Source organism: Microcaecilia unicolor, chromosome 4, assembly GCF_901765095.1.
Source record: "Microcaecilia unicolor chromosome 4, aMicUni1.1, whole genome shotgun sequence".
Classification (NCBI taxonomy): domain Eukaryota; kingdom Metazoa; phylum Chordata; class Amphibia; order Gymnophiona; family Siphonopidae; genus Microcaecilia; species Microcaecilia unicolor.
The window spans coordinates 261,589,514-261,608,974 of NC_044034.1; the positions used below are offsets into that span (position 1 = coordinate 261,589,514).

Sequence of the window (19,461 nt, forward strand, 5' to 3'; positions counted from 1 at the left end):
ATTTAATTTGTGATGTGCTATCTCTCACTGTTACCAATAACCTACCCTTCAATTATGGGCTGCTCATGTCTTTGTCAGTGGGCAAACTTACAAAATCAGCAAGGGATCAAATACTTATTTCCCCCACTGTATGTGCTGGAGACTGGTAATTGGGTCTTTCATATGTGCTGGAGGCTTGCAATTGGTGTCCTTGCCATACCTCTTCTCAGTAAATTACATTTGTAACAGGTTATACCAGGTAGCTGAGTTGCCCTAGCAACATGAGGTCCCATCAGAGCCTGTGACCAGCCAGAAATTCCTGCATGTGGCTGACAGCAAAGAAAGATGGGGGATGGGAAATAGTGCAGCATACCTGAAGTAGAACTTTATAGACACTTGGTGCTCAGTGTCAAGAAAAGAATAGAGAATAAAACAAAGATCATCATATTGCCTCTGTATCCACTTAATGGTGTGACCACATCTTGAGATTTGTGTACAGTTCTGGTAACAAAAAAAAAGAAAAGATATAGATGGAATTAGAAAAGGAACAAAGAAGGGTGTGATCAAAGTAATAAAGGGGATGGAACAACTGTCCTAGGAAGAAAGGCTGAAGATGCTAGGGCTCTTAGGTTGGAGAAGACAGCTAAAGGGGAGATATGATAAAGGTCCATAAAATCCTGAATGGAGTGGAATGGATTAATGCAAATAGATTGAAAGAGGAAACAAAAAAATACAATGACTAGGCAACATGTTATGAAGTTACGTTGTAGAACGTTTCAAACAAATATGAGAATATTTCTTCACTCAACACATAGTTAAGTTTTGGAACTCATTGCCAGAGAATTTGCTAAGTTAGCATAGCTGAGTTTAAAAAAAGCTTTGGAAAAGATCCTGAGGAAATGGTGAATAGACTGTTAAAGTAGACTGGGGAAAGTCACTGCTTATCCCTGGAAGGTCAGTAAACTGGAATTGTTCTTTAAAGCCCAGTATACTGTTTCCAAAAGTGCCAAGCCAGGTCACAGATATTTGGCAGGACCCCTCAAAATAGAACAATTCGTTTACTGACCTTCTAGGGATAAGCAGTGACTTTCCTCAGTCTACTTTAACAGTCTATTCACCATTTCCTCAGGATCTTTTCCAAACCTTTTTTTAAATATCCCCTATATAATAAAACGCACCTCCAACATTCTGAAGCTGACTTGCATGGCTGAGGCATTCCTGCTCTCTGTATCCATCTCCTGAATTGACATCACGTACTTCTGGGTTCGTCACAAGCAGAAGTGACCAACCACACGAGGTTTCTCGGCTTCAGAATGTTGGAGGTGCATTCTATTAAATAGGATTGGTCAGTTCCTTGAAGCACAACCAGAGCTCAGCGTCCTGCACAGTAACGCTCAGACACCAGATAGAGAGAGAGGGGGGACTGATACCAGAGGGAGGAGGTATCCCTGTCACACACACTCTCTCTCTCTCTCTCTCTCTCTCTCTCTCTCTCTCTCTCTCTCTCTCTCTCTCTCTCTCTCTCTCTCTCTCTCTCTCTATGTCTTTCACTCTCTCTCTCTCTCTCTCTCTCTCTGTGTCACACATACACTCAGTCTCACACACACTCTCTCTCTCGCACACACTGTATCTGTGTGAAACACACACTCTCTCACAGACACACTCGCACCCAGACTCACACTCTCTCTCTCTCTCTCACGCACATTCACACTCTCTCTCTCTCTCACGCACATTCACACTCTCTCTCTCTCTCACACACAGTCACTCTCACATACACTCTCTCAAACATACACACTCCGAGGAAAACCTTGCTAGCGCCCGTTTCATTTGTGTCAGAAACGGGCCTTTTTTACTATTGTGTATATAATATATATATATATATATCTCCCCATAGCTGTCCCTCACACCCTCTCCTTCCCCCCTACCCACCCATAGTGCTATTTCCCCACCCTATGAGGCACATTGCCCTCTTTCTTCTCCTCTCTCCTGATCAGCATAAGAAGAGAGTGACTGAACACTGGGCTTCATACTCAGTCTGTTGCCTTGACTTTGACAGCTGAATTTAAACCAAGCAAGACACCATACAGCTCTGCAGTATAAATTCACCAATCACTTGGAGGTGGGTACAGCCATTTTCCTCTTCTGTGTTGATCAACACTGGTGCCACAGGGTTGTGTCCCTTCATGGATTAAGGAAGACATATGATTTGTTCACACTCTAATCCCTGTAGAGAATTCTGCGTCTAAATTGTGGAGTCTTGTGCAAATTCTGCTTTGCACAGTTGTGCAAAACTTCCCTAGGTGTAATGTTCTCGGAGATCTCTGATTCTTTAGGAGTGGGGTGCATGTTTGTCACAGATTCTATGCAGACTGTCTTTGCTTGCTCGGGGGCCAGTATAATCTTTGCTATACTTTAGCCTGGTGGTTTACTTCGATTTTCCCACACTATATTCTTACATGTGAAGTAGGAAGTTGTTTTAGTGTGGGAAAAATCCACCATGCTAAAGGTAGTACGATCAGCCTCTAAGTGCAGAGACATCTGAGGTGAAGTGCAGCACATCATGTTGGATGACCCTGGTTGGCAAAGATCCCAATGGCCTAAGTGGGCCTGGAAACCCTCCCAGCCCACCATCCCAAAGAATAACCCTGGTGGCCATTTGAGCTCCAAGCACCTCCTACCATCCCCCGCTTCCCCCTACCTGCTCTGGTCAGGAGGTAGGAGCAATGCCCACTTCCTTCTGCCTCCAGTGCAACCATCTTGCAAAACAGAAACATCTGACCACTAGTGACATGTTGAAACCTACCACAGTACCACTGGGGGTCAGGTTGCCAAATAACGGAAGCATTTCCTTTATTGTTAGGGGTCTGATTCCACAATATATTAGGGGTAAGATATGGGCCACTAGGGATTTTGTTTTCATTGGTTGTTGTTGCTTGGCATGTTCAGTATAAGATGGTTGCATTAGTTCATAAAGCCTTGAAAACCAAGCCCTTTATGCATTGCTTCCTTGCTACAAATTTATAAACCTTTGAGAGTCTTACAGTTGGCAGACAAGTGACTTCTGGATGCGCCAACCTTTTGCCGAATTAAACTGAATATCAGTCTAGTGCGTTCCAAGTTGCAGGCTCTTATTTTGCAAACAGTGAGTTTTGGGAAGCAGCCAAAGATGCTTTTGTTAAGCCTTTCCACGCTTTTCTACCTAGTTATAGACGTGTGACTGATAGTATAGTATTGATAGGTACAAGATAGCTTGGCATGGTTGTTCAAAAGTTCACCATTGTCCTTAATAATGGGAAGTTAAATGTTGTCATGTAATTTGATCATGATTTTTTTTCTTTCTGTTCTTAGTATTTATAGTTGTACAGTTTAATAATTATGTATATTTGTAAGCTGTCAGGAATTGTAGATTTGTGTGGGATATAAATCTTTTAAATAAAATAAATTCAGATTTTCAGGATCTTGATCTCATTATCCTTTCCAGCAGTTTTGACTTGTGAGTTACTACTGTTTAGGGAATATAAGAAACCCATCAGATTTCAAACCAGAAGTCATAGCACTTCTGCCCTTCCACTTTTTGTGGCGATCCTTTCCACCCAGTTTTCTGCTGGTCCTCAGCACCACAAGGACTGTAACAGGTCTGGGCTCTAAAAAAAAAAAAATTAAAAAAAGGGGGGGGGGGGGGAGTTCTCTTCTACAGCTCTTTTGCCTTGAGCCTCAGTCAGGCTGCCTGTATTTTTAGCAGCAAAGGAAGCACGTCTACTATCTTACACTGCACAATGAAGCCCCAAGAACATTATCTTGATGCCTAGGCATACGCCAAGCCCCCTCCCTGCCCATCTTCAAATCCTTGCTCAAAGCCCACCTCTTCAATGTCGCTTTCGGCACCTAACCATTATTCATCTATTCAAGAAATCTAGACTGCCCCAATTTGATTGACTGCACTTTTTTGTCCTTTAGATTGTAAGCTCCTTCGAGCAGGGACTGTCCTCTGTGTTAAATTGTACAGCGCTGCGTAACCCTGGTAGCGCTTTATAAATGTTAAGTAGTAGTAGTAAACAAATTTAACGTGTAAGGCAGTGGCATAGCCATGGGTGGGCACAGCCCACCCACTTTGGACTCAAGGCTACCCAGCAGCAGCACACCAATGATGTGGCTGGCAGGGATCCCCAAGCGCCGCCAGCTGAAGACTCTTGGCATCTCTTCCTCCAGGACATTTGGGGGGGGGGTCACTTAACTGTACTCCCCTCCAACACCCTCCCCCTTCCCCCCCCCCCACCCCAGTACCTTTAAATCCTTTAGTTTTTCACTGGCAGTGAGCAGCAACATCTGCTTTTGCCGGTCTGAGCCTTCCCTCTGATGCAAGATCCTGTTCGCGGGACCAGGAAGTTGCATCGAAGGGAAGGCTTGGAACTGGTGAAAGCAACGGGAAAGAATTGCTACTCGCTGCCGGCAAAGGCGTAAAGGATTTATAGGTACTGAGTAGTGCGAGTTTACCACTAGAGGTTGTGGCAGCAGTTTTGAAAAAGGAACTTGCCTGGACGGGAGCGACTGGGGTTTGCTTCTGCCCTGAAGACCACCAGGGCTTGTAAGGCTAGGGAGGAGGTGCAGGGGGTTCGGGAGAGCCCACTGTGCTTTGGCGGGGGGGGAACAGGTTATCCCCTTACGTGGGTCTCAGGCCAATATTTATCTGAAACCCATATAAATATCTTATGAGGGTCTTGACTGAATATTGCATGGGACTCGCATAAGAGCTGGTGGTCAGCACGTCTGGACAGCCCAGACATTTAGTGCAGGTGCCCAGATACTGTCTGGCATTGATTATTCAGGTCTTATTCAGCCAGTATCGATCAGCACTTAATAAAACACTGCTGGCTGAATATTAGTTAGTGGGGGTTTTATTGTGTATGTGTTGTGCTTTTAAAGAGATGGTTGATCCATATGTGAACTTTTCCAGGCCATTAATAGCTTTTAATTCCAGCCAACCAGATTTCTAAAATCTAAACATTCAGTTGAACTTACACCATTGAATTTGGGCTGGAATCTCAATATCTATTGCAAACCTAGTGTTACTTTTTGCCTCTGAAGTGACCAGTAGGAGTATTAAACAAAAGCTCCCTTCTTTTTCAGAATATAAGCAAACTCATAATAATCTATTGTTCCCTTGTGGCAGCAGAAGGGAATGTAGAACTTACTGCATTGCTTGTGTTTTTCTTTACCCTGGCATGGACGTGCTTTGTATGGATCCTGCACATTTACTGTAGAACATACTATGTAGCCAAAATGCAGGAAGTGGTTTTCAATTACCATATCCATAATAACTTTTGGAGACTTACGTACAACAGACAAGCCAGAGGACTACAGGATTTTTGAGCAGGACTTGGTTGATAAATATATAGGCTGTAAGTATGGAAGTGACTCTTTTGTTGATCATCAGTCTGTTTGGCATATGTTCAGCTACTCTATATGTTTAAATGATCCCAGATGCTGGAGGCGGCTGCTGGTTAAGGAGGTTAAGAATGAAATGCTACCCTATATGGAAAGTTTACATAAAAGTCTGTTATGAGGATGTCTGGTAGTTGTAATTCTGTGCTTCTTTCTTTAATTGCTAGACAGAAGTTTCCTGATTTTACAGAAGCATAGTTGTGTGCAAAAGTTTAGACATCCCTTAAACTGTATTTTTAATAAGTCTGTAAGTAAACAGAAGCCAACACAACCTTTACATGGTACAAAGTTTAAAAAATATTCTGCAAGTTGTAAGGCATTATTGTTATGTAGTTGCTATTTCCAACAGATTCAAAATAAGAAAACGGTGAATATAGCAGCCGCAAGAGTTTGGACACCTTTTCAGTCAGCAGTTTGTAATGCTTCCTGTGGCAGAAGCAGCTTCCAGACATTTCGTGTAGCCTGTTAAGAGGCTTTTCTAGTATTGAATTTGGAATTTTTCCCCCCACTGTTCTAACTCAGACGTCTTTTGAATTCTCTTTGCAGATTTTCAATCAAATCTGGGTACTGTGAAGACTATTTCAGACCCTTCCCCTTTTCTGTAAGTATTTCATGATTTGATTTTTGATAATATTTTGGATGTACTAATATTTAATTTAATCCATTTTTCTTTCCACGTGCTCAGTATTTTCTGTGCCATTTGGCTTCCCTACAATCCTAAGGCATAGATCATCAACCTCATGCCCAGCTCCTGTGTTTTTAATTGTTGGCAATGTGTACTTGTGTGATTGTGACCACAAAGCTTCAGGCTTAGCAGAAATTTTTTTCATACCTTAGACAATGGTTTCTGTGTCATAGAAACAGTCATAGAAAAAGTTTCCTTCTGCAACTTTCCCATGCAGATTATGTAAGTAATGATGTATTGTGGACCGCTATTCCACCATCAGCTAAACGCTTCAGCAGGTGGTTTGCAGTGGATTCTGTTTTGCAGGTTAGACCAGTTAGGACAGTCCTCTGAGATTTTTCTTTGTCTTCTAGATCTTTCATTGACTTCAACAGTTCGTGTAACTTCTTATTTAATGTTTCTAACAGTTGAAAAGTCTAGCTGGAGGTGTGAGAGATCTTTTTATAGTCTTCTGCTTTGAAAGAGCACTTACGAATCTGCAGTGTATAAATGTGAATGAATAAATAGAGCATATGGGGACAGATTTGAAGAAGGAGATTGTAAACCTAAGAAGGTGGACACATGATCTTTATCTGCCATCATGTTCTTTGTTTCTATGGGAGCTATAATGGAGATATTCAAATAACTCCAGCTAAAATATACAGGTGGTGGGCAGGGGTGTAGCTAACCTTAAACAAGCCCGGGGACAGCCACTGGTAAGGACCACCTGTTTTTGGACGGCTGCCTTATTCTCAAGCTTCTTGCTCTCTCCCTCTATGGTGTGGTATGCTATCTCTGCCTCTTCCTTCCCTTCCCGGTTCTCCAATCACGCATTAGGTCTCAGCAGCAGCAGTGATGATAAGCCAGTTCAGAGCCTCCCCTTTGCCACAGCCCATCTTTTCTGATGCTATTTCTTGTAAGCTGTATGCAGCAAAGGGAAGGCCCCAGGGCTGGCAGGAGGCTGGCTGCTGGGACCTACTACATCTTTAGAGGACCATGGGGGAAGAGAAGGAGAGATGTTAGACCTGCAGATGGGAGGGAGGGAGCGGAATAGAGGTTAGTCGTGAGGGAGAAGAGGAAGAGCTACTATACCCATGGAGGGAAGAGGGGTGTGGAAAAGACGCTGGAGCAAGGGAAGGAGGGAGGGGGAGAAAAGCAAGACTGTGAGGGGAGAGGCAGGGGTGGTGGGGAAAAGATGTTGATCCTGGAGTGTGTGGGAGAAAGTGAAGAGGAGAAAGAAGCTGGATAAGGGGACGCATAGGGACACAGAAAAGATGCTGGGCATGAAGGAGACATGGGGACAGACACACAGAGGGGCGATGCTGGACACTGGAGGAATAAGGACAGAGGGGAGATGCTGAATATAGGATAGGATGGGGGACAGGGACACAGAGAGGAGATGCTGGACAGGACAGATAAGGATGCAGAGGGAAGATGGATGGTGGACATGAAGAAAGAAGGAATGTCAAATGAACAGGAGACCCAGGAAAGAGTTTAAAAAAAAAAAAAAAAACCAAAACAAACATGTAGAAAAGAGGCACTGGGACCGAATGGAAAAATAAAATTCTCAAAGGAAGAAAATATTTTATTCCAAATTTATTAATTTGAATATGTCAGCTTTGGGAAATGTGCATATCTGCTTAGCTTGCATTTCAGTTTGTTTCACTAGTATTGCTATACATGTAGAATGTGGTATTCTGCTTGCATGTTCTATATATGTTTGGAGTGTGTGTGTTTTTTTTTTTTTTTTTGCATGGTTTGGTTACTGGAGCTCTGAATGGGTCCCCACCACCTTCAAAGAGATGGTGTTATAGGGGTCCATCTTAATTTTTCTGCCTGGGGACCATTCAATCCAGCTATGCCCCTGGCAGCAGGCCACTTTTAGTGGAAAGAAAGAACAAGGGTTATTAGAAGAGAGTGAAAGAGAAGGCTTAAGAATAATATAAAGAGATTTTTTTTCACAGAAACGGTGGTGCTTACATGTAATGGCCTCCCAATGAAGTCGGTAAAGACCAAACCATAAGAGTTAAGGAAAGCATGGAACAAGCGTAAAGGTTCTCTGAGGGAAGGGAAGGGTTAGTAATGTTGAGTGGAAGGTGAATCAGGGCAGACAAGGTGGGCATTACAGTCCTTTTGCTGATGGCATACTCTGTATTTCTAATAATAAAACTGTTATAGGAGGGTGTGGCCACCTGTCGTGGGGAACGCATGGATATACTACCCCTAGATTGGTGATTGGGCCAGCGTGGGGGCTGTGGCATGTGTTCTGCCCTGCTTCCAACAGCTCAGTTGGGAGGAGTGCAGAGGCTTCTGACAGCACACCTTCACATTCCACCCCCATAATTGTCACCTGACCCCCATGCTTGGCAAAGTATGGTGAGGCTTGGCTTGTGACATTTTTCTGCACTCACAAGACTGTTCTACATGGAGAGATAGAGGCTGGAAACTGCAGAGGAAGAAGGTGATAGTCACCCAAACCCCACACGCAGGAAAGGAGGATGAGGAGCCACCTTCTGACGGTTATTCTGGGGAACAGGAAAAAGGTAAATGGAGGGGAGGGTGGGGAGAGAGAGGATCTTGGGAGGGTGGAGGAGGAAGTGTGCCTTCGGAGAGAACAAAAAGAAATAGTAAGAAATGAAGGGATTGCTGGGGCTAGTACTGCTGGAATTAAGTGTTCTAATTGTAATAAGAAATATTTATATTGGGCTCAGTATAAATTGTAAGCTAGGCATTCACTACCCACCAATGAACACACAACTTACTCAGTTCTTGATTTTTGATGCTTACATGGATTCAATTGGGTCATCTAACTCACTGAGTGGGCCTTTTATAAAGGCGCGCTAGCGTTTGTAGCGCGTGCTAAAAATAAGCATGCGCTAAATGCTAGAGATGCTCATATATTCCTATGGGCATCTCTAACCTTTAGCGAGCACTAATCATTGGCTCACGCTAAAAGTGCTACCGTGCCTTTGTAAAAGGTCCCCTGATTGACCCAATGTCATCAGTATAAAAAGGGGCCAGCAGTAGGGCAGGGTGAAGGCAGCATCAGCACTTCCACAGTATATTTAGCAGAGAGATTTGGCTACATTTAAAGTTAGGTCTGCTATTTAAAAATATAAGCGTTGGTGCAGTTGTCAGCCACATAAAGTAGTCTAAGTTAACAGATAGCTTTATTTATATATTCAAATGGTGCTAAGCTCTGGTGTCTTTAAATATTGGGCTCATTATTGCTTGGTGCCAGAGAGAACAGGAATGTCTTAATGTTGGAAGCTAGATGGGGCCACAGCCCTGATCTATAGCAACCAAAGACTGGTAGCTTGGTAGCTAATACACATACTATTTTTAAATATGAGTGCAGACCTAATATAGAATTATTTAAATAACATGTTGAGAAAAATACAAGGGAAAGTAAAATTCGGTGATCCTAATTGAAGTGTTTAAGATTTAAGCTCATGGATCCACAACATGACACACAAGTTACCAAAATGTAGGAATAATTAATGCAGCTGGCCCAAGAAGGAAGAACATACTGATGAGAGAAATTACAGTACTATCCAGATGGCCGGAAGCATAATTTGCTGATAATGGAACTCTATTAAGAGGGGGAAGCATGAAGTATGGAATTTTTTCAGCCAGGAAATAGAAATGCTTTGAGTCTGCTGTCTGAATAGGCTATACTTGGGAAAACTGTATTCCGTTGAAAGATTTTCTTCCAAACCTAATGGGAGTAGTTTGTGTGCTCATCCTTCTCCCCCCTCTCCCCCCCAATAAATTTAATTTTTGGCTACCATCACCATATATTTACATTATATATTTTAGTAAATTCCCTTTTTCACTGATGTACGCTTTGCTTCTTTTTCCCTTCACTGATTAACAAACTAAGAAAAGAAACCCTTATTTTGTTAATCAGTGAAAGGATTAATCAGTTTTAGTAAAACTGCACTAAAAAGTTGTTGGTGGTAGTTTTAGCATGTGGGTTTCCTGCACACTCTGGCCACTCTTTAGCGTGGCTCTAAAATGGCCGAATTTTCCAAATTAGCTGGTGTCCATTACTGCCTGAGCCCTTACCGCCTCCAATTTTTTTTTTGTTAGCTTTTCAAATTTTACAACCAAGTAAAACTTGTACAGAAAAGTAAAACTATCAAACAAATAAGTAATAAGAAACATTAAAGCAATACAGAAAAATGAATAGTTATACTCAAGTCCACTATATTACAGATTCTAGACACTACAGTAATAGAAACTCTTGAGAAGAAAAATATAACAAAGAAATTAAACCTAACATGATGGAAATACTTAATTCAAATGAGCTAATCGATGTTAAATAACCCCCATATGTCTTTTAGCTGCTAGAAAGTCAGTAAGATGGGAAGGCTCAAAAAACACATAGTAGCACCAATCTGGAGCACCCCTGGTTTAAATAAAAGAAACTGACTACATCTCTTATGAATGTCTCTGGATGCATCTGGAAAAACTTGAATTTTAAAGCCTAAAAATGTCTTATCCTTATTTTTAAAGAACATCTTCAATAACCAGTCTTTATCTGTAGCCAACAAAGTTGATGCTATTGCCGCCTCGGAATCCAAAGATTCCAGTAGAGCCGATACATCTAGAGGAGAGTCATTTTGTTGTACATTCAATTGGCTTTCCACTGGCTTACTAGGGAGATAATTGAGAAAAAGGAGGCATTGATTCCTCAAGCACACCAAAATGTTCTTTAATATCTTCTGAGGACTTTCCTAGGAGTAAGAGAAAAAAACTCTTGGAAATTTTATAAATCGTAAGTTATTACTTCTTAAGGAATTCTCAAAAGTTTGTTTTTCTCCTCAAACTTACTACATCTTTAATCACAGTTGTTTGGATCTTTTGAGCAGTCTTTCTCTTTCTCCATTTTCTCTGTTAATTTTTTAACATCAGAGTCAACATTTTGAAGTTTCAATTTGAGAACTTATGTTTCTTGCTCTAACATCTGTACCTAGGGGCACAAATCCTTACCCAGATTTAGTATTAGAGCCCATAAATTATCAAGGGTTACTTCAGCCAGCTTTTCAGTCAAAAAGGAAGGAAAATGTGGAGAAGATACCTGCTGAATCAAAGAGGAAATCCCCTGCTCACCAACTGCAGTCAAAGGTTCACCCATAGGACAGGATGGACCTACAGTAGCCGATTGGGAATCCAGAGAAGCTGAGACTCCCAAGTCCGTCGCTGGATATATAACCGCCTCACATTGATCCATCACCGCAGGCAGAACTTCCTGGTGTGGAGGAAGAGACGCTGTGAGCGGCAAACTGGCGCTGTATGGTCAGGGCTCAAGGTGACATCATGCCCTAGGGAGGAACCAGGGTCTCCACTTACCCCAGTCACTGCAAGCAGGCAGCTCTCCGAACCCAATGGCACTCCAGCTCTCTGCAAAAAAAGTCAAGCATTCCAAAGTTGGTGTGGCGGGCCACTGAGAGGCTACAGCAGACGGACGGTCTCTACACTTTGGCATGACAGCGGAAAGCTTCCACATATACAAGCAGAGACATGGGTCAAAATGCCATCTTGAGTCCTATTTACCGCCTCCTATTTAGTATGTGGTAAGGGCTCACATGCTACTCATGCAGTAATCGGGCAGCGTGTGGCAATGTGCCCGTGCTGCCTGATTACTGCTGGGAACGTCTACTCCCCGCCCCTGCACTAGATTATTTTCTAGCATGGGAAACGGCATGAGCTGATCTTAGAAATACCACAGGATGCTGTTTCTGCGCACACTGCCTGCATGATAGCCCTACTGCCTCTTTGTAACACTTTGTAAAAGGGCCCCTAAGAAATGTAGTTTTTCATTTGAAAGTGCTGTTCCTTATCAGTGCTACACCAGTTCAAACCAGTGGGTAGTGCCATTTCTCAACCAGCAGATGGAGATAGAGAAAACTAAACTATCCTGTGACATCGCTGGTATGTGTGCTGGTGTAGCCTGGGATTCTCTAGTATTTCTCAGTTTTTTAATTTGGAGCTCCCAAAAGGTTAGTTCTCTTTAGCCTGCATATTTTCTGAAAACCATGACCCCCCCCCCCCCCCCCCACACCCCCACCAATAGTTTGCTGTGATACTTCTTCATTCCTTTCATTAGTCTCTGGCAAGTTAATTCAACCTTTCTCTGGCTATGTGGTTTCATGTTTTTCAGTGCAACCTTTTACTGGATATTTGATGTTAGCAAAGTGCTCTTAAAATAGGTACTGAACCATTGGTCACTGGTCTGTTCTTAACAAAATTGCAGGGTCTTGAGAGCTGTTGTTATTCCCAGTTTCCTGTTGGCAAAGACCACAAATGATTGTAACATTGCATTCAGGCAGCGTGGTGATCTCAAATGCTGCAAACTGGAAAACTGTTCGGGGTGTCAAACTGCAATATAGAGAGCCACAAACCTGTGAGATTTTCCGGATATCCCTAATGAATATGCATCAGTACTACAAATAACTACCACTTTTTTATTATTGAATCTTCTTCATATCTTTATTACTATTTAAATTTCACATATCCCAAAAACTTTTCTTAAAACAGTGCCTCAGTCTTCATATTTTCACTCCTAACTAGTTTGATTGAGAGTGAATGGTATGAGTGAGGAGTGAAAATATGGTTGTCACTGTTTTAAGAAATTTTTTGGGGATATGTGAAATTTAAATTGTAATAAAGATATGAAGAAGATTCAAGAAGATTCAATAATAAAGTGGTAGTTACTTGTAGTATTGGAGTATTAATGCTTGTAACTAGGTACAGTATAGATTCTCAAGTGATATTTGATTAATGAACATGCATGAGAGATATACATGCACTGTTCATTGTATACAATACATCTTATGAATATTCATCAGGGATATCCTGAAAACCAGACTGGTTTGCAGTTTGACACCTCCAGGAACGATGGCAAAGTAGGAAACCTTTATTGAGTTAACAGTATATTCAGTCTTGTATGATAATTTACTCATCATATTGTCATTTGTAAAGGGAGTTGACAGCATGAAAATCTTTTGTTTGTAATGAAACTTCTGCAGATTAGAAGCTTCTTACACAGGTCATTTTTTTTTACGATGAAAGCCTATTCTCAAAGAAGGAATGACTCACCTACACATTTGACCTCAAGCCTAAGTAAAAGCTGTGGCTATTAAGTCCCTTCTGTTCCAGCCAGGTTTATTTAGGTGCACCTAAGAGGCATATTTTCAAAGCAATTAGCCTTCCAAAGTTCCATAGAAACCTATGGAACTTTGGAAGGCTAAGTGCTTTGAAAATATGCCTCTAAGGGACCTTTTTTTTTTTTTTTACTAAGCTGCATTAAGCAGGTAGCACCAGTTTTACTGCACGGTAGATGTGGCATGGACCTATGGGTGGATCCGATGAGGTGGCATTAGGTGCGTATGCTACCAGCAGCCTGGCACATTAGGAGTCGCTGACCAGGAAAAGGATCTAGGTGTCATCGCTTATGATACATTGAAATCCTCTGTTTGGTGTGTGGCGGCAGCAGCTAATAGAATGTTAGGTATTGGGAATGGAATGGAAAACAAAAATGAGGATGTTATAATGCCTTTCTGTTGCTCCATGGTGCAACAACACCTCAAATACTGTGTGCAATTCTGATCACCGCATCTCAAAAAAGATATAGTGGAATTAGAAAAGGTACAAAGAAGGGTGACAAAAATGATAAAGGGGATGGGACGACTTCGCTATGAGGAAAGGCTAAAGCGGCTAGGGCTCTTCAGCTTGGAGAAAAGATGGGTGGGGGAGGTATGATAAAGGTCTATAAAACGAGTGGAGTGGAATGGGTAGACGTGAATCACTTGTTTACTCTTTCCAAAAATACTAGGACTAGGGGGATGCAATGAAGCTACAAAGTAGTAAATTTAAAACAAATTGGAGAACATATTTTCTATTTCTGTTGATGGCTCTCATTCTCCCTGTCTCCTCAGCTCGAAACCTTGGGGTCATCTTTGACTCTTCTCTCTCCTCTGCTCATATCCACCAGATCGCCAAGACCTGTCGTTTCTTTCTTTACAACATCCGTAAAATCCGCCCCTTTCTTTCCAAGCACTCAACCAAAACCCTCATCCACACCCTTGTCACCTCTCGTTTAGACTACTGCAATCTGCTTCTTGCTGGCCTCCCACTTAGTCACCTCTCCCCTCTCCAATCGGTTCAAAACTCTGCTGCCCATCTTGTCTTCCGCCAGGGTTGCTTTACTCATACTACCCCTCTCCTCAAGTCGCTTCACTGGCTCCCTATCCGTTTTCGCATCCTGTTCAAACTTCTTCTACTAACCTATAAATGTACTTACTCTGCTGCTCCCCAGTATCTCTCCTCACTCGTCCTTCCCTACACCCCTTCCCGTGCACTGCACTCCGCTCCATGGATAAATCCTTCTTATCTGTTCCCTTCTCCACTAGTGCCAACTCCAGACTTCGCGCCTTCTGTCTCGCTGCACCCTACGCCTGGAATAAACTTCCTGAGCCCCTACATCTTGCCCCATCCTTGGCCACCTTTAAATCTAGACTGAAAGCCCACCTCTTTAACATTGCTTTTGACTCATAACCACTCGCCTCCACCTACCCTCCTCTCCTCCTTCCTGTACACATTAATTGATTTGATTTGCTTACTTTATTTTTTGTTTATTAGATTGTAAGCTCTTTGAGCAGGGACTTTATTTCTTCTATGTTTGTGCAGCGTTGCGTACGCCTTGTAGCGCTATAGAAATGCGAAATAGTAGTAGTAGTAGTCTTCACTCTGGAATTTGTTGCTAGAGAATGTAGTAAAATCAGTTAGTTTAGTGGGGCTTAAAAAAGTTTTGGATAACTTTCTAAATGAAAAGTCTATAAGCCATTATAAAAATGGACTTGGGGAAAATTCACTGTTTATTTCTAGGATAAGCAGCATAAAATGTATTGTACTGTTTTGGGATCTTAACAGGTACTTGTGACCTGGATTGGCTACTGTTGGAAACAGGATTCTGGGCTTGATGGACCTTCGGAATGTTCCAGTATGGCAGCACTTTTGTACTTATGACCAGATCCCTGGATGGCGAACTCCCGATGCCACCCTCCCTGATAAGACCCCCCCTCCCCCAACACCCTGTTTAGAACCAAATGCCCCCTCCCACACACATTTGCCACAGTTTGTGCTGTTTACTGTTGTGTGGATAGCATGTGGCTAGGAGCAGTTGTTTTAACACTAATTTAACAGGTGATAGCAGCAGCATAGCCAGAAAATAATTTTTTTTAAATTTTGTTTGGAGAGGGGGTCAAACAGGCAGCATGGGTAGACTCCCATCTTTACCCCTCCCACCCCACTTCCCTACCAAACTTAAATGTGAAATACAAACATCGGGAGTTTGCCACCCCCATTCAGAAAAGCACAATAGTAAGTGGCACTTTCAGCTGCTGACTAGAGACCTGCACGGGAACGGGGTTTGCAGGAATCCCCTCCAGGGCTGTGGGAGTATCCTTGGGATGGAGGAAGTTTCTGTGGGGTTCCCCTGGGGACAGCCATGCCTTTAAACCAGTGCCTGCTTCTTTCCTGCTGATCTAGAGATGTCTGTGTCAACAGGGTGGAGGGAAAGACAAGGAGAGGGGGAAAGAGCCTCTGTTCAAACAGACCAATGGAAGCGGAGGGTTGTGGTGCCTCACATGTAGGCTGGCGCTGTCACATTAGAGGGGGGTAGGGTTTTGCATTTCCACACGTTCACTGTGTCATCCCTGTGCATGCTGTGCCCAGGACAAAAGTATCCAGGATTTATCTTCCTTGCAAATTCTCTGGGTGTTTTTCTAGCTAAAATCTACCAGCAGAAGAAGCCAGTGCATGTAATATTGTGCACAATGTTACAAGCACCAAGTTTCAAGGCAAAAATAAACATGTCCTTTCATCTTGAGAGCTGGTACAAAGCCTCTGATCTCTATCCCATGGTGGACGCAGTTTGAACACTGCCCTCAACCACAGGCTTTGCTCTTGGGCTCTTTTCCACATTTCTTCTAAAGATCCAAGTTCAACCAGATGAAAACTGTATCCAGTGATTGAAGTAGGATGTTAAATAGGGTAAGGGATAAAGGGGGAACCTTGAGAAACTCCACAACTTGGCCCTCCAAGGAGGTGACAAAACCTCTGTTCCATATCATCAAGCTGATCAATCCATAGACTGGTGGGTTGTGTCCATCTACCAGCAGGTGGAGATAGAGAGCAAACTTTTGCCTCCCTATATGTGGTCATGTGCTGCCGGAAACTCCTCAGTATGTTCTCTATCTCAGCAGGTGGTGGTCACACACAGCAGCAGCTCTGGCTAGGCCTCCAAGCCTAATCCTTAGGTTTTGTTGAGGCCTGGGGTTGAGAGCTCTTTTGAGCAAGTGCAAACCTGGTGGTGCCAGGTCCCTCCTTTTCTCCCCCCTCCCGCTGGCTCCGTTTAAAAAAAAAAAAAAAAATTTTTAAACGTCTTTAAAGGCGTTTAATTCGACGTTTCTTTAAACGTTCATTGCAGCTACTCACTGGGACACCAGTTCGTTACAGCTCGGAGCGGCAAGCAGGTAATTTTACCTTTTTATAGCGGGCAGGGGGTTCCCCGATTCTTCTCCTCGTGGCAATGGCGTCGGAGGGCGAGGGCGCAAAGGGTCGCTCCCCGGATCGCTGGAGCGCTTCTAGAGGGGATGCGGGGTTTTACAACCTGATTCGCCCTTGATGGGTGATAGTTTAGTGACCGATGAATGTCCTGGTCGTTCCTCCGGCGTGGCGGTTTTTTCCCGCCATAAACGCCCATCCCCCGCTCCTCGCCTCCGCCATCTTGGCCGGCCACGCGGCTCGGACGGCTTCTTCGGGGCCGCCCTTGAGGTTGGAGACATTAATGCCATGAACGCCCTTAATTTGGGCGACGGCACAAAAGCGGCTAAAGTTAAGCGCCGTTCTTCCCGCGCGGCTCCTTCACGGAGTTTCGCGCCGGACGCCATTTTGGATGCGCAGCATGTCTCTCCCCCGCTATTGCGAGCGCCGGTTGAGAGTGCGTCTAGGGCTGTTGCCCAGGCTGCGGAAGTGCACAGTCTGGGGGGTTTCTCCCCCGAGTTTGTTTTGCTGCTGCATCAGGCTTTCCTCATGCAAAACGCTGCCCCTGCTCCCTCTTCTGATAAAGAGGTTGAGGTTCCCAGAGGTAAACGCCCTCGGGTTGATTTCCAGGCCTTGGAGGACTTTTGTCTCCTCCGATGTAGATGAGGGCAGCGTGTCTGAGGTCTCCCAACGATCCTTTGCGGATTCCTTGGAGGAGATAGATCCCCGCTCGGCTGGAGCGGATGACCCCTCTGCAGCGCGGCTTTTTAGCCCAGAGGATTTGCCCAACCTGTTGTTACAGGCCATGGACACTTTGAAGATTTCCTCTCCGGAGGACGTCTCTCCCTCAGCCCCTGTTGGCTCTGCCATTATGCTGGGGACGAAGCGCCCGCCTAGAACCTTCCACGTGCATGATGCCATGCACACCTTAATTGCGGCTCAATGGGATGTCCCGGAAACGAGCCTTAAAGTGGCTAGGGCTATGTCCCGCCTCTATCCTTTGGCTGTGAGTGAACGTGAGGCCTATCTGTGGCCTACCGTGGATTCTTTAATCACTGCGGTGACTAAGAAAACGGCGTTGCCGGTGGAAGGTGGCACGGCCCTAAAGGACGCCCAAGACAGAAGATTGGAGGCGGCCTTAAGGTCGTCCTTTGAGGCAGCTGCTTTAAGTTTGCAGGCCTCAGTTTGCGGCTCCTATGTGGCCAGGGCGTGCCGGACTATGGTGCAGCGGGCTTGCCCCTCGGATCATTCCTTGAGGGCTGATTGGCCGGCCCTGGAATCGGGCTTAGCCTATTTGGCAGACTTGCTGTATGATGTCTGGAGAGCCTCAGCTAAAGGCATGGCTCAGACAGTCTCTGCGCGGCGGTGGCTTTGGCTGAAACATTGGTCTGCTGACCACGCCTCTAAATCCCGCCTGGCTAGATTGCCTTTTAAAGGCAAGCTGCTCTTTGGGGTCAAGCTGGACAAAATCGTGACCGATCTCGGCACGTCTAAGGGCAAGAAATTACCAGAGGTCAGGGCTCGGGTTAGTACTCGTCCCGATACCTCCAGAGGACGGTTGCAGGAAGCCCATCGGTACCGCCCGGGCAAGTCGGGTTCCTCTGCCCCCTCTTCCTTCAAGAGGAATTTCTCCCCCAAGCAGCATTCCTTTCGCAGAGACCGCCGTCCCGGAGGTGCTCCCTCCGGTCCTCCCCCAGGGTCTCGTACCCAATGACGGGGCCTTGGTCCACGCCCCAGTGCAGATTGGAGGACGGCTGTCCTCGTTTCTGGGCGAGTGGACCACTATGACTTCAGACGCGTGGGTGCTGGAAGTCATCAGAGATGGCTACAAGCTAGAGTTCTGCCAACCCTTAAGAGACGGGTTTGTACTCTCTCCCTGCAAGTCTCCGGTCAAGCTGTGGTAGTGCAGCAGACCTTGGACAACCTGATCCGCCGGGGTGCGGTCGTTCCGGTGCCAAAAAATCAGATTGGCAAGGGACGTTACTCCATTTACTTTGTGGTTCCAAAGAAAGGAGGTTCTGTCCGGCCTATCCTCGACCTCAAAGGGGTCAATCGGGCCTGGAAAGTGAGGCACTTTCGCATGGAGACTCTCCGCTCTGTTATAGCGGCAGTGAAGGCAGGAGAGTTCTTGGCTTCCTTGGACATCAAGGAAGCGTACCTGCATATTCCCATCTGGCCTCCTCTCCAACGCTTTCTGCATTTTACAGTCCTGAGACGACACTTCCAGTTCAGAGCCCTCCCTTTCGGGTTGGCTACTGCTCCGCGGACCTTTTCCAAAGTAATGGGGGTCATAGCGGCCTTCCTGCTAAAGGAAGGAGTACAAGTCCATCCTTATCTGGACGACTGGTTGATCCGAGCCCCCTCTTATGCAGAGTGCAGCAAAGCTATGGACCGGGTAATTGCTCTTTTGAGCTCCCTGGGATGGATCATCAACTGGAAGAAGAGCCAGCTGCGCCCGACTCAGTCCCTGGTGTATCTGGAAGTTCGATTCGACACCCAAGTGGGCAGAGTGTTCCTGCCAGACAATCGGATTGTCAAGCTTCAGGCTCAGGTGGACTAGTTCCTAGTAGCCTCTCCTATTCGGGCTTGGGACTACGTGCAGCTGTTGGGCTCTATGACGGCCACGATGGAAGTAGTGCCCTGGGCCAGGGCTCATATGAGACCACTACAGCTATCTCTGCTGCTGCGCTGGACTCCGATGTCGGAGGATTATGCTGTGCGCCTTCCCGTGGACCCAGCAGTGCGCAAGGCGCTGAGCTGGTGGACGCAGACAGACAAGTTGTCTGCAGGATTGCCTCTGGTGACCCCGGAGTGGATTGTCGTCA

At 44.8% G+C, this 19,461-nt stretch overlaps 1 protein-coding gene across 3 annotated transcripts in view; it reads left to right on the forward strand.

Annotated features, from left to right (window-relative positions):
• The window catches only part of LIMS1 (LIM zinc finger domain containing 1), a 209,452-nt gene that overhangs the window by 62,306 nt on the left and 127,685 nt on the right, over nucleotides 1–19,461 (forward strand). For 2 of the 3 annotated variants that reach the window (XM_030201468.1, XM_030201470.1), the window contains exon 2: nucleotides 5,968–6,022. The gene's annotated coding sequence lies outside the window, so the exon portion shown is untranslated. Of the gene's footprint in view, nucleotides 1–5,210; nucleotides 5,379–5,967; nucleotides 6,023–19,461 lie in introns of those variants that run through there. The other variant, XM_030201469.1, reaches the window with a different exon arrangement.